The sequence below is a fragment of the Eriocheir sinensis genome, chromosome 9 (genome assembly GCF_024679095.1).
Source record: "Eriocheir sinensis breed Jianghai 21 chromosome 9, ASM2467909v1, whole genome shotgun sequence".
In the NCBI taxonomy this organism is placed as follows: Eukaryota; Metazoa; Arthropoda; class Malacostraca; order Decapoda; family Varunidae; genus Eriocheir; species Eriocheir sinensis.
Genome location: NC_066517.1, coordinates 6,156,689 through 6,171,949, shown reverse-complemented (window position 1 = coordinate 6,171,949; position 15,261 = coordinate 6,156,689). Strand labels below are relative to the sequence as shown.

General features: G+C 43.1%; 1 long non-coding RNA gene across 1 annotated transcript in view; it reads right to left on the bottom strand.

Moving 5' to 3' along the window:
• LOC126995871 (uncharacterized) overlaps positions 1 to 12,339 on the bottom strand; it is a 34,923-nt gene extending 22,584 nt beyond the window's left edge. The window contains exons 1-2 of the long non-coding RNA XR_007750756.1: positions 12,168 to 12,339; positions 1,694 to 1,789 (exon numbers count right to left, since the gene is read on the bottom strand). This is a non-coding gene — a long non-coding RNA (uncharacterized LOC126995871). The remainder of the gene's footprint in view (positions 1 to 1,693; positions 1,790 to 12,167) is intronic.
• Positions 12,340 to 15,261: the final 2,922 nt, after the last annotated feature.

Here is a 15,261-nt window from a genome sequence, read left to right as displayed (position 1 = left end):
TTGCCAGTATTTAGTTTGTAATAACAGATTGGTAGAATGTGTATCACAAAATCACATGGAAAATGTTAGCATAAACACTGAGAATCAATGTCTTGTAGAATATAGGCACAGCGAATCAAAATTTATCATATGAGAGATTTTAGAGTGTGCGACTCCTCATTGCTTCAACAGGCACTGACCGAGTTTTAATTAAAGTAGCTACCGATCACTGGCAATTTTAGGAGATCGCAGCAGTGCGTATATCAGAATTGGGGTAGCGATTGGAGTTGCCAGATGCTAATTGGCCAAATCTGAACACACAAAATGTGAAACTTTACTGGACTGTATTTTTCCTCTTCATTATTGTTGCACATAAAGTATACATTAAAACATTCCTCATAAAAAAAAAAGAGAAAAAGTTTTATTTTTTTATTTTCAAATGTTCTTCTTTGGTCATAAAGGTGATCAATAAGTTATCCCCCTCTTCAAGTGTTCCTATGACAAAAACTGGTTCATTTTATGGCATTTTGCTATTCAACCACCTTCACTGAAATGTAACCCTGTCCAACATCAGACGTTGCCAGTACTCATATTAAAAACATTTAAGAGCACACAGCAACAGGTATAAATCTGAGGCTCTAGGCCTATGTATGCATGTATTTAGGCCTAAGGTTGTCGATTAGTGTATTTCAGATGTAGAACAATAGCAAAGGTCACAAACAAGGGAAAGAAAAGAGAACAGAGGTGTCCACACACAGGACACTCAACCTTTTATGAAACCCACCAATGTTTCTGCCAGCAGGTCACTCATCCTTTAGAGGTTAAAAGAGGAGGCCTGATGAGGCAAAAAATACAAACACACAATGTGTATCATGACAGTTGCAGATATAATTTGATTATTTATACCTTCTTTATTCCCTTAATCACACTTCTTCCTTTTATAATTCTTTCCAAAGAACCTATTACCAGTTTGCCCCTTGCATAATTCCGTATCCCAGAGGACATAACTGATCTCAAACCAACTCTGGGTCTTTCATGTCTTTATGTAGTGACACGACTTGCCTGATGGGCAAGCCTCCCATAACCCACTTAGTCAGTGGGGTACCTCTTTGGCCGACTGGTAAAGGAGTGGCTCTCCCGTTACGCTGGTCGCGGGTTCGATCCCCGGCGCCAGCAAACCTTTCCTTGTCTGGATTAATTTCTCGTGTGTATCATTACACGCAGTGGCCGTGTGTGAGTGTAGGAAAGAGAAAAATTCTGGCATTTCACTGGTGGCAAAAGCGGTGGGCATCCTCTCCTGTGGTTCTGTTGTGTCACCCCGAGAGGGTAACAGGTAGAGTGATGGCCCATGCTCTCCGAAGTTCATAGAAAATGGGAACTCAACACACAGAAATTAATCTAAATAGGTATGGGGAGTCGTGTAGTATCACAGAGGACATAACTGATCTCAAACCAACTCTGGGTCTTTCATGTCTTTATGTAGTGACACGACTTGCCTGATGGGCAAGCCTCCCATAACCCACTTAGCCAGTGGGGTACCTCTTTGGCCGACTGGTAAAGGAGTGGCTCTCCCGTTACGCTGGTCGCAGGTTCGATCCCCGGCGCCGGCAAACCTTTCCTTGTCTGGATTAATTTCTTGTGTGTTTCGTTACATGCAGAGGATGTGTGGGAGTGTAGTAAAGAGTAAAAATTCTGGCATTTCATATATACTCACCGGGACATTTCCTTCGTGCAGTCCTCCCAGGTGAGATATCCATTCATGACCTTCTGAGGGTCAAACTGTTCATCAAAATTTTTCAATTTATGGGCCCTGAAAAGAAAAGATGACTTTTTTACCACTTCAACTATACACATATACATATCATTACACATCATACAATACAGAAAAAGCAGAAAAGCATTTCAACAAAGGATACAGCATCAGTGGTGCCTAACCTTAAGGAAGCTCATTTAACAAAAAATGAGATTTGAGTTTCCAGTTGAGATTTTTTTGTTAAAAACAGACCAAGAATGTTTAGTGTATAAGGGGAAAGCCAAGTGTTATTGAAGAACTGGGGATAGTTATTTGGAAGACTGAGTCAAGTTGACAGGTGGAAATACAGTCATACAGCCAAGTGTTATTGAAGAACTGGGGATAGGTATTTGAAAGACAGAGTCAAGTTGACAGGTGGAAATACAGTCATACAGCCAAGTGTTATTGAAGAACTGGGGATAGGTATTTGGAAGACAGAGTCAAGTTGACAGGTGGAAATACAGTCATACCTTGGTTTAAGAGTGTTAAGAGGGACGATAGCTTGTTTTAAGAGTAGACTGGATAGCTACATGGACGAGGATGACAGGTGGCAGTGAGGTGTGGGTGCAGTAAGGAGACAGGGTACTGGAGCGTACGCATGTACCAAAGGTAAACGAGGATCAAGCCTCTACCTGTAATCCCTGAAACTACACCTCACCCATCGTGAGTCGTGGGGGGGATTCTGGAGCTGCCCTGTGTAGGCCACCCGACCTCTTGCAGTCTCCCTATGTTCTTCTCATTTCCCTTGTTTCCTCCTTTCTCACACCCTCTTATCTTTAGTCTTATCTCTCACTCTATCACTCTTCCTCCCTTTCTCCTTCCCCATTAGATTATATGAACACACACACACACACACACACACACACACACACACACACACACACACAGAATGGGAAATGGGAAGGGTGTGTGGAGGGAGGGGCAGAAGTGAGTCAGGTCAGGTCCTGACCAAAGCCCTGACCCGACTCCCTTCTGCCACTCCCTCCCCACTTCCTTTTCATTTCCCCTTCTGTGTGTGTATGTGTTTACAACTAGGTAAACACACACACACACACACACACACACACAAAAGGTGAAATGGATAGGGTGTGGGGAGGGAGGGGCGAAAGTGAGAGTCATGTCATGTCCTGACTGAACCCCTTACCTGACCCTCCCTCAGGAGCTCACCCGACACCCTCAGGACCTGACATCACTCTCCCCACTGTCCCTCCCTCCCCACACCCTTCTCCTTGTTTTCATCCTCTTTATCTCTCCCTGTTTTCTCCATTACTTTTTCTTGTTTTCCCTTCTTACATCCTCTATCGGTATTTTTTTTCATGACCCACTTTGTCCCTTTCCTCCCCTTCCCCTTCCGCATTTACCTAATTGTGATATTAAAGAAATGAGCTACGTTCTCTGAGTATTCTTCCGCCCCGCCAAACTAATTCCTGCGCGAAGTTCGTGTTTACGAAGCAAATGTCGAAAGTCAAAACAAGAATTATAGTATCATTTACTGGGACCGAGTTGCAACAACGAAACGTCGTAGGAAGTGTTTATAAGAGTGTGTGAAAGGTCAATAGGAGTGTGGGAAAGATTTGTAAGAGTGTGGGGAGGGTTTATAAATCCTTAAAATATATATAAATAATAATAAAAATATAAGGTCGCTACTTCGCGGATTTTCGCCTATCGTGGGGGGTTCTGGAACCTACCCCCGCGATAGACGAGGGATTACTGTATTAAAATACCTCTATACTGCAAAATTCCGTGATATAGCGAAAAATCCGCGATACGAAACTAAAGATTTACAATTTTAAAATCCGCGATACAGCGAGACCGCGATAAGTGAACCGCGAAATGGCGAAGGATTACTGTACTTTCTCTACTCCCCATGCTAAAAAGCCTTAGTTTAATCATGCTTGTTCTCATGCTGTCAAAGATAGAGAGGCAGCTCACAAAAGGTACCAGAGCCTTCAAACTTTCGCTAACCATGACCTTTACATTTCCGCCCGGAATCGTGCCAAATCTATTCTTCGACTTCTTCTTCGTAGCAAATGTCAACACCTTGCTTTCTCTAATTCTTCCAGAGACTTCTGGCACTTAGCCAAAAATATCTCCTCCAATTTCACTTCTTCCTCTTTCTCGCCTCTTCTTAACCCAGATGGCAGCACTGCCGTCTCTTCTATCTCTAAGGCTGAACTCTTCGCTCAAACTTTCTGTAACAACTCCACTCTGGACAATTCTGGGCATATTTCTCTTACTCATCCCCCCTCCGACTCCTTTATGCCTGTTATTAAGATTCTTCCTAATGATGTTTTCTATGCCCTCTCTGGCCTCAACTCTCAGAAGGCTTATGGACCTGATGGAGTGCCTCCAATTGTCCTTAAAAACTGTGCTTCCGTGCTGACACCCTGCCTGGTCAAACTCTTTCGCCTCTGCCTATCAACATCTACCTTTCCTTCCTGCTGGAAGTACGCCTTCGTACAGCCTGTGCCTAAGAAGGGTGACCGTTCCAATCCCTGTCCTATCTGTCCTATCACCCACTCTCTTCCTGTTATTCATCAATGATCTTCTTTCCATAACAAACTGTCCTATCCACTCATACACTGATGACTCCACTCTGCATTATTCAACTTCTTTCAACAGAAGACCCTCTCAACAGGAATTACATGACTCCAGGCTGGAGGCCGCAGAACTCTTAACCTCAGACCTTACTATCATTTCCGATTGGGGTAAAAGGAACCTTGTGTCCTTCAATGCCTCAAAAACCCAATTTCTCCACCTATCAACTCGACACAATCTTCCAAACACCTATCCCCCTATTCTTCGACAATAACTCGGCTGTCACCATCTTCAACACTAAACATCCTCGGTCTATCCTTAACTCAAAATCTTAACTGGAAACTTCACATCTCGTCTCTCACTAAATCAGCTTCCTCGAGGTTGGGTGTTCTGTATTGTCTCTGCCAGTTCTTCTCCCCTGCGCAGTTGCTATCCATATACAGGGGCATTGTTCACCCTCGTATGGAGTATGCATCTCACGTGTGGGGGGGCTCCACTCACACAGCTCTCTTGGACAGAGTGGAGTCTAAGGCTCTTCATCTCATCAGCTCTCCTCCTCTTACTGATAGTCTTCTACCTCTTAATTTCTGCCGCCATGTTGCCTCTCTTTCTATCTTCTATCGATATTTTCACGCTGACTGCTCTTCTGAACATGCTAACTGCATGCCTCCCCCCCTCCCGCGGCCCCGCTGTACGCGACTTTCTATCATGCTCATCCCTATATTGTCCAAACCCCTTATGCAAGGGTTAACCAGCATCTTCACTCTTTCATCCCTCACGCTGGTAAACTCTGGAACAATCTTCCTTCTTCTGTATTTCCTCCTGCCTATGACTTGAACTCTTTCAAGAGAAGGGTATCTGGACACCTCTCCTCCCGAAATTGACCTCTCTTTCGGTCACCTCTTTGGATTCTTTTTGTGAGCAGCGAGTGGCAGGCTTTTTTTTTTATTGTTGTTTACTTTTTTTGTGCCCTTGAGCTGTCTCCTTTATTGTAAGAAAAAAAAAAATGCACCAATTGGTGCATTTAATCCTCGTCTCTTAACCCTTTCATTGCTAAACGCTTGCAGCGAGTGTTAGGCGTATCTGCTGGTGGTGCTAAAAGTTCGCTGCGAGCTCCAGCCGCACTCAAATCTCCCGCATATGAGTGTTCCAACAATATTTCTCACAACACAGGATTGCCAATTGAGTGGGTTCTCCACTAAATTTGGTGGAAAATCATATCAGCCCAGTGCAGAAAATTTACGGACGAGTAACTGGTGGATGTTCTTGCCCAATATAGCGGCATTTTTGCATAGCTTCACCTATCACCTGACTGATTCTTTGACCAAATAGTTGTAGATATTGCAGTTGGCAATAGTACCTTGCCAGAACCTCAAAGAGAGATATCTGCAGTTCCCTCAATATGGCTGATCATCCCGAACGCACTGACGTAAGTGTTCACATTCATCACTCCCTGAACATGCATGTACATTCGCAGGAGAGGCATACTTAACCGACTCCTATAGATCTGGGCCTCCTCTTTCCAATGGTGTTTTTGGTTTTAAGCTGTAATGAATAGTTTTTGAGATACAGAGGTTAAAAGAGACCCCCCATTGGGTTGCCCGACTGCACCTGAGGGGATAGTTGCGTCCCACACCACTCACAAAGAAAGGGTTAAGCTTGTCTCTTATACGTTTTATAGTAGTGTGGATGCATTCATTTTTCTTAAATTGGTTTAAGAAAAATGAATATGTCCCCAAAACTATAAAATGGTGAGCTTGAGCGATAGGTCCTCGGGCTCACCACGTCCACACACTAACCACTCGGCCACTGCCTTCCCAAAGTTCCACTTAATTTCATGTTCCACTTAAAAGTTCAACACTTTGGTAACTGAATATGTAGTAATAGTACTTTATAAATGTTAAATGATGATTTAGTAAAAAAATATGGGCATTGTAGGGTAGCGTTAATAATTATAAAGTTATTTTTATCATCGGCACAAGGCGATAGTCTTTTATTGTTTGTAAACATGAGCACATGTTCCTCACCACGCCATAGATAAGTGTGTTGTTCCATCGTATCCAGACCTGCCTTTCACCATTATTACTGGACAACTGGGCCTGTTATTAGGTAGGATAGGATGTACAGTGGTACCTCATGATTCGAACTTAATTGGTTCATTTGGGCTTTTTGAATTGAGAATGTTCAAATTAGAAAGCAATTTATCCCATTGAAATTAATGTAGAAAAAATTAATCCATTCCAGACCCCAAAATCCTCATATTTTTTTAACATTTTTATGGGTTTATGTTGTGCACTGTGGCCAGATCACTCAAATATTGTCAACCAGATATATATTGTCAACTAAATATTGCCAACACATGTCAATGCATTTTGTGGAGGGAAATGGAGGAGAGGGAAGGGAAGGACACAGACGTAAGGTCATGGAAAATATCCCACTGATTCACCGGTGCTATGCACAGATTTCCCGGAGTAAAATGTTGAAAGGCCGTCCTCCTGGAGACGGGCCTTGTGTGTGTGTGTGTGTGTGTGTGTGTGAGAGAGAGAGAGAGAGAGAGAGCAGCCTATCTCTCTCTCTCTCTCTCTCTCTCTCTCTCTCTCTCTCTCTCTCACACACACACACACACAGATGGGTGGGATCGAGATACAAGGAGGGGTAGATAAGCACTTTGGTGACATTCACCGACCTGGCTACACTGGTTGCTTCATCTGCAGTCATTTGTTTGTGTTCGAACTGCGATGCACATTCACATTGGAAGACAAAATTTGTTTGATAAATGTCTTCAAATTGGGAATTGTTCAAATTGAAAGGCGTTCAAATCATGAGGTACCAATGTATTTACTTTATTAACAATTTAATAGGAGTTCTATTCTGTTGGGTAGGCAGTGGCTGAGTGGTTAGCAAGCCAGTGCCGTGTTTCGTCTCGTCCTGGATGAAGTGGATTCCAATCCACCGATACCAGCCAAAAAGAGATAACGCCACTATTAACCCTTTCATTGCTAATCACTCATAGCAAGACTATCCCCCCAGGAACACTCGGGCAGCCAAGTGGGGGGAGAGGGGTCTCTTTTAACCGCTGCATCTCAAAAACTATTCAGCACAGCTAAAAAAAAAAAAAAACACCATTGGAAAGCGGAGGCGATCTATAATATTCGGTTATGTAAGCCTCTCCTGCGAACGTACAGGCACGTTCATGGGGTGTTGCCTGTGAAGATGTACATTTGTGCATGCGTGACGGTCTGCCATATTGAGGCAACTACTGAGTGGATTTCTTGATGGGGTGCTAGCAGGGTAGTATTGCCAACTGCAAAATTTACAACTATTTGGTCAAAAAATCAGTCAGGTGATAGGTGAAGCTATGCAAAAATGCTGCTATATTTGACTACAACATCCACCAGTTACTCATCCGTAGATTTTCCGCGCTTTTCTGCGCTAGGCTGATATGATTTTCCACCAAATTTAGTGGAAAACCCACAGAATTGGCAATGCAGTGGGGTGAGAAATAGTGTTGGAACACTCTCATACGCGGGAAATTTGAGTGCGACTGGCGCTCGCAGCGAGCATTTAGCACCACCGGCAAGTTATGCTAATCCTTGCTGCGAGTATTTAGCAACGAAAAGGTTAACACTTGCCTGCACCATGACAGGCTTCGGCTGACCACCAAACCCAACCAAGAAAGTCTACCAGCACTATAGGCCTGGAGGTAAAAAAAAATATATATATAGTAAATAAAAAAAATAAAAGTGGCAATTCTGTAAGAGTAACTCTCACAACAGCAGCAAAACGGTTTATCTGGCACAAACTTACCCCCATTCGTGCCGGATAAACAAGGTTCTATTTTAATCTATTACACTCCTCATGTCTCCCCTTGCCCATGTACAATAGAACCTCGTTTATCTGGCACAAATGGGGGCAAGCTCCAGCCAGATAAACCATTTTGCTGTTGTTTTGAGACTCCTAAAGAAGCTCCTTTTTTTTTTATGTCCACACCTATAGAACTGGCAGGCTTTCTTGGCTGGGCCTGGTGGTCAGCCCAAGCCCATCATGGCACAGGCAAGTGTTTATAGAGGCACCATCTATTCTTGGCTAGTAGCAGCACATTTGAACTCACATCAGGATGTGGTGAAACGTGAGACCGACAAACTAACCACTCAGCCATTACCTCCCCAATAGAATAAAACTATAGCATTGCTAATAAAGTAAATACAGTCATACCTCGATTTACAAGTTTAATTAGTTTCGGAATTTTGCTCGCACACCAAAACACTTGTAAACCAAAACAAATTTCCCAATTGAAATTAATGTGAATCCTATGAACCCCTTCACTACGGTAATGCACGAGGTGCATCATGGCTCACCCATGCAGCTACTCGCTGCTTCACCTGGTGCGTCATCCCTCTGTGCTCGTGACTCAGAGGAATACGAATCTCGGACTGGGTTACAGGGAAAGCGGTGTGTCCTTGGAATGCATCACTCACTCAGATCTTGGCTCCACCCCCTTTGGTCGTCATTCAATCATAAAACAGAAAATATTTGTGCTGACACCCATATGGCAACACTCCCCTGGCTGGCTGGCCGGCCCGTAACGCTGCTGCCACCCACTCACTTTGTCTTTGGTGTTGAGAGGAGTAACTTGTCTCCCAGTCATTATGGATGACCTTTCTGATGACAGTATTGAGGATGAACGTGTGGTAGACATGGAGGATAGTGACAGTGGTGATGATCATGACTCCATGAGTGATAATGAGCTTGAGGCTCCTGAGGTAGAGGTGAGGAAGGTTGAGAGTTTATTGGAGACACGTTTTCTGACAAACATCCAGTTAGTGTCAGTTTTCTGGACTGAATTCTGCACTTGGGGACTCATGCCTGATGTCTTTTACTACACTCTCAAGATACTCTTTGATGATGAGTTGGTTGGAAAGTTATGTGCCTCATACAAACCTCCAGGAGTGATGGATTTTATATCCAGATGAGGACTTACTCATTATGTGGCTTGATTATTCATACATATACATTTTGTTTTACTCTAACAAATGTAATGTCATCATGAGTGAGTCACACAGCAAAATGACAAGGATAATGATCAAAGCAGACAAAATTATGCTAAAAAAAAAAAGATAATTATCGGCAACCATGCGAGTGAGGAGGACAGCGGCAAACTGCACCACGTACTGAGCCACTGAACACAGTGCATGCATCCTGGAGTGAAGTGGTTAAAATACGGAATGCCATTTGTTCTGCATTTGGTTGTGTGAATGGTTAAGGGGGTACACGACAAAAAAAAAAAGAAGACTGAGTTATGACTGTACATCCTATCCTACCGAATAACAGACCAAATGGTCCGGGGGCCGTATACTATTCCTATTGATTTTTCAATTCAGCTACAGTGCATATCAACTTCCATGCACAGTTTCATAACTATAGTGAAACCAGATTGGTGAGAATGTTTTGGCGTTGGCTCCCACAGGTCCTATCTTTTCCTTTCATATGTTAGCTATAGGTCACATATGAGAGGAAGAGACAGGTGTTGGGACTGTGTGGCAGAGTGGCGGGGAGGAAAGGACGGGGAGGAAAGGACCTAAGAGCCAACAGCCCAACACCACGATGATCTCGCCAATCTGGTTTCACTATAATAAGGTGCAAAAGCAGGGGGATGGGTGCATATATATGAAGACATTGCATTTGTGAGTTCCAAAAACCTTCCTTAAATACTGGAGTAGTGAATTGAAGATAAACAAGTGACTGCAGAATAAGTGCTGAAAGTTCAAATGTATAAGTAGGTACACTCGGCCCTTGATATCCCGGACTAATAGGGGAGAACACCAGTCTGGGAACCAAAAGTCTACGAACTGGAAATCACTCAAGTCCAGTGGATATGGATAGCATTGGGAGGAAAAAAATTTGTGGAGATGACAAAGAATGCCTAAGCTCAAGGAAGCTGATTTAGCAAGAAATTAATTATGAAGTTCCCCCTGCAAGATTCTGAGTTAAGGAGAGCCTCAGAACTTATATTGTAGAAGAAGGAAACACCTGAGTGTTATTGAAGAATAGGGGACAGATGTTTGGAAGGTTATGTAGAGTTGAAAGGTTTAGATACAGTTTTGAGGCACTGAAGGACACAAAGTTCCTTCTGCCCCATTTAGAAATGATAACAAGGTTAGAGGTCAAGCGCTCTGCAGCATCCAGCCTTGAGGTTTGTAATTCCTGTTAAGAGGGTCTTCTGTTATAAGATGTAGAGTAATGCAGAGTACAATCATCAGCATAAGAGTGGATAAAAAAGTTTGTTTTGAAAAGATCACTAATGAAAAGTAGAAAGAGAGCAGGAGACAAGAGGGCCCTGCAGAACACCACTGTTGATAGGCTTAAGGTAAAACAGTGACTATCTACTACAGCAGAAATTCCATGTTTCCCGCCATATAAGACACACTGGAGTATAAGACGCACCTCTAATTTGGCAAGATATATTTATAAACAAATTAAAAAAGCTCCACATTTTCCATGAACATTATAATAGTTCAGGGAAAATGTGGAGTTTTTTTTAATTAGTATATGCAGTATTACAATAAGCCACCTTACTTACAATACTATGATAACGTATGTTGCTTTGTGCCCTTCTCTGTGTTCAAAGTGTTCCACTGTTGGTTGAAGAATTACAGTACTCTTACCCCAAGCAGCTGTGACTTTGAAATGGTAAACAAAAGGGTTGGTTGGTAGATTCACTCACTGCGCAGTGTGCAGGTGGTAACATTCGCCGAGCTACTGAGGGAACTAATCACTCAGGGATGCAACGTTTGATGGGCAATTTTGGTCTTAATCTTGACTTTCAGGGACCGTATACCTACTTTCAAGTAGAAAGAGATGTTGATTAATTTCTGTCAATCATATTATGTTTTAATATAGTTATTTTTACAATGAGAAACAAAAATGCATTTACAAAAAACCCTTTAGTCATCCACGGATATCCGTTCTTTCGAACATGTATCACAGAAAACGTCAGCTGACCAGCCCGCTGCACAGCAGAAATAGCTCCAGACTAATCCGCACAAGTCCGCCCCACGGTTGCCAAGCAGCCACGTCAGGCAGCACCCTGCTCCACCAATATTGTTCCTGTGTAATAGCCGCTTTAACCATCACCACCAAGGTACCCGGCACACTGGTGACTGGCAGTGTTGCGCTTTGTGTTTAGTGTTCCCGCCGCGCCTCGGCTCCATGTGTGGCACGTCTTCTTTGTGTGACCTGTATGCTTTTATCGCATCATATGTCCTCTCTTCTGCTTATTCACACTTTCCTTTTCTATTGCATCACACTATTCATTCTTTAAATCAATCAAAATTTGAACCTTTGGCATATACTGCACAGTGCGAGTTATACGCAACAAAATACGGTATTTGCATAATTCATTCTGGAGACATCTGGGAACTACTGTGTCAAACGGAGGTGTTTTGGGTGTTGGTTACCAATAACAATAACCCTTAGGCCTACCAAAACCTAACCATCGGGGTATAAGACGCAGGGTGATTTTTTAAATCTTCTTTTTTAAAAAAATTGCATCTTATATGGCGGGAAATATGGTATTGACCTAAAAAAGATAAATAAAAATACAGAGAGATGGAGAGGTTTCATAGGCAGAGAGTTTAGAAAGCAAAGATTTGTGCTAGACTCATGCTACCACATGAACCCACATTCAGACTGAAATACAATCACCCCTTTAATATTTTAAGAAAACCTAATGCCCTGTTTTCTCCTGTCTCTTTCACAAGTGATCACTCTAATCATTTCAGTCAATTTGCCTTGCCTAACATATGTAGGAGATCAATTCATTTTGAGGTAACACTCTGAGGAGGGCAATCATACGTACCAGTAATCTTTGAGTTTCATGAGATTCTTTCCATACACAGAGTCATGGATAAACATGCGTGTGAAAGTGTTGTAAGGAGGCTGTGTGTCCTTTCTGCCTTGTAAATCAGCAGGATCAGGCACCAAATACACTGTGTGGGGGCCCATTTCTTCCGTCACTTCCCCACCATAACGCTGGAGAAGAGAAATAGGCTGTTAGACATTAGGGACCTATGAAGGCTCCTATAGTAGTTTCATATAGTACATTTCTCAGCATGGTTGCCATGATTAAAATCAAGTGATTATAATCAATTATAATCAGAAAAATTCAGACTAACAATTTTCTTTAATTTTAAATATAATTAAAAATATCATAATAATACTGCTGCTTTGATAGTAACAATAATTAGTATATTACAGTAGAACCTTGTTTATCCGGCACAAATGGGGGAAAGTTCATGCTGGATAAACCATTTTGTCATTGTTTTGAGACTTACTCCTGTAGAATTCCAAACTTTTTTTTATAACGTCCACGCCTAAAGCGCTGGCGCAGGCAAGTATTTATAGTGGCGCCATCCACTCTTGGTTGATAGCAGCTAGTTTAAACACACATCATCCAGGACACAGTGAAACACGAGACTGGCACGCTAACAACTCAGACACTGCCTCCCCAATAGAATAGAACTCCTATAGAACTGCTAATAAAGTAAATACAGTTGAGTCGCGTATGGTGCAGTTAATTGGTTCTGAGCAACGGCCGCGTCATAGGAAACCAAGTCATAGGAATAACTAAACCTATGGAGAAAATACAATTTGGTTCTTGCCCGTGCCATTTTGCTAAACCCACGCCTTTATTTATTTATTTATTTTATTTTTTTTTTTTTTCTAGCCCGAGTGCATCGGTAGGCATTATTTACCTTTTGATGTTGTTCAGTCCAACTCCACGCTCACCACCTTTTCCACTCGGCCACCGGCAACACCCACTTTTTCACTCAGTACATATGGGGAAAATACAATTTGGTACTGGCTAGCCGCCATTTTATCCCACCTGCACTCACATGTGGGGAAAATTCATTGTTTCCCGCTTACCACTATTTTCCCCCACCTGCACCTACACTCACATATGGGGAAAATACATACACTTTTTTTCGCCCGTCACCATTTTACCCCTTCCGCGGAGATGAGGCACACGGAGATGAGGCAAGATGAGGCGCCATGCGTGCGGGGGCAGCTGCCAGCATTTGAGAGGGCGACTCAGGGTCCTCACAAATGCGTGACGCCGCAGCCCAAGTTGCCAACTCGGACCGCCCGCTGCAGCTCGATTTGGAGAGGTGGAGCGCCTCCGTGCTGTGATGACATCATCAGCAAATATGGCAGCCCAAACAAACACATATAAGTGCCTCCATTGCACTTCATGTCTCTGTGCCACCATAACCACTGCAGCTTCCTTTTCATCCTCTGTTGCAAGGAGTTCGTTAGCCAGAACAGCTACTGCTGCATGTTTAAACGTCATCAGGAAGATCAGCAGATGCCATTTTGCTGCCAGAACAGCTAGTAAACGTCATTAGGAAGATCAGCGGATGCCATTTTGCTGCCAGTGAGTGATGACTTTTACTAGCTGTTCTGGCAGCAAAATGATGTCCGCTGATCTTCCTGACGACGTTTAAACATGCATCACAAGCTGTTCTGGGTGACGAGCTCCTTGCAACAGAGGATGAAAAGGAAGCTGCAGTGGTTATGGTGGCACAGAGAGCACTTTTATGTGTTTGTTTGGGCCACCATATTTGCTGATGACGTTATCACAGCACAGAGGCACTCCACCTCTCCAAACCGAGCTGCAGCAGGCGGTTCGTGTTGGAAACTTGGGCTGCAGCGTCACACGTTTGAATGGACCCGCAGCAGTCCAGGCAGTGAGACCATGAACCGTGTCAGAGATGGTTTTACCCGCGTGATCTGAACATACAGTTCTGAAAACATACCGCGTCATGGGAAACCGCTCCTTACGAATCCGTGTCATACGCGACTTGACTGTACATCCTATCCTACCAAATAACAGGCTCAAAGGTCCAGGGGCCATATATGCAAAACATGCCTTGCGAGCTGGAGCCAGTTGACAAAAGGCGCCGTTAGAAACAGGGCACCAATGGCGCCCTTCGTTTCGGCTGGATCCCAATACACAAACATTTTCAAAGGCGTAGTTGGCAGGCCGAATTGCTGAAAGGTGGGATTTCCTTCACAGGCACCTTTTCACAAGTCAACCCATCACAGCGCCCATGACAACTGTGATTTTAGAAGTGTGAGCCAATCACGCAGCACTGTCTGCAGCTGACAGCCACGCCACCAAGGAGTGGAGAGAACATTTAGAATTCTTGCACGGTGCGGAGGAAGAAAACATGCGTACACACGAGGGTGAGAAGTGTGTCCGTTGAGAAGCAATAAAAACAGTACATAGCCTAACACTCGGCAGTGGCCACATTCCCGTGAGCCCCTATCAATAATAACACCATCGATTGTTCTATCTACTGAAGTAATATAACTCCATTTACTAGCCTATTACAGTGTTACTTGGGGTCCACCTCACATTGAATGGATAAACAGCATTATGTAACTGTTCATGAATCACAACTCAAAATCTTTTATTATACTCCTCCATTTTAACCCTTTCATTGCTAAACGCTCACAGTGAGCAGTAGGCGCATTTGCTGGTGGTGCTAAACGCTCGCTGCGAGCTCAAGCCGCGCTCAAATCTCCCGCGTGTAGGAGTGTTCCAACACTCTTTCTCACATTACAGGATTGCCAATTGAGCAGGTGCCAGAATGCTCTCAAATAGATGTACAAGATGTAATATAAGCATATGAAAAATACTATAAATTTTGATGACCCACTAATGAATTCCCAGTGACTTATTGGGAACACTGAACTTTCAATGCCCATTTCTCAAAACACATTTTTTTACATAAAACAATGACACTACATGTAAACTAATAAACCTTTTTGCTGCACCCACAACAGCAATGAAAGGACTAAAATCCCACGAGTAAATAATTCTAAATAAAAAAAGGAATAATGATATAGCAAAAACAATACAAAAAAATGGAAAAAATTCAAAATCCTGG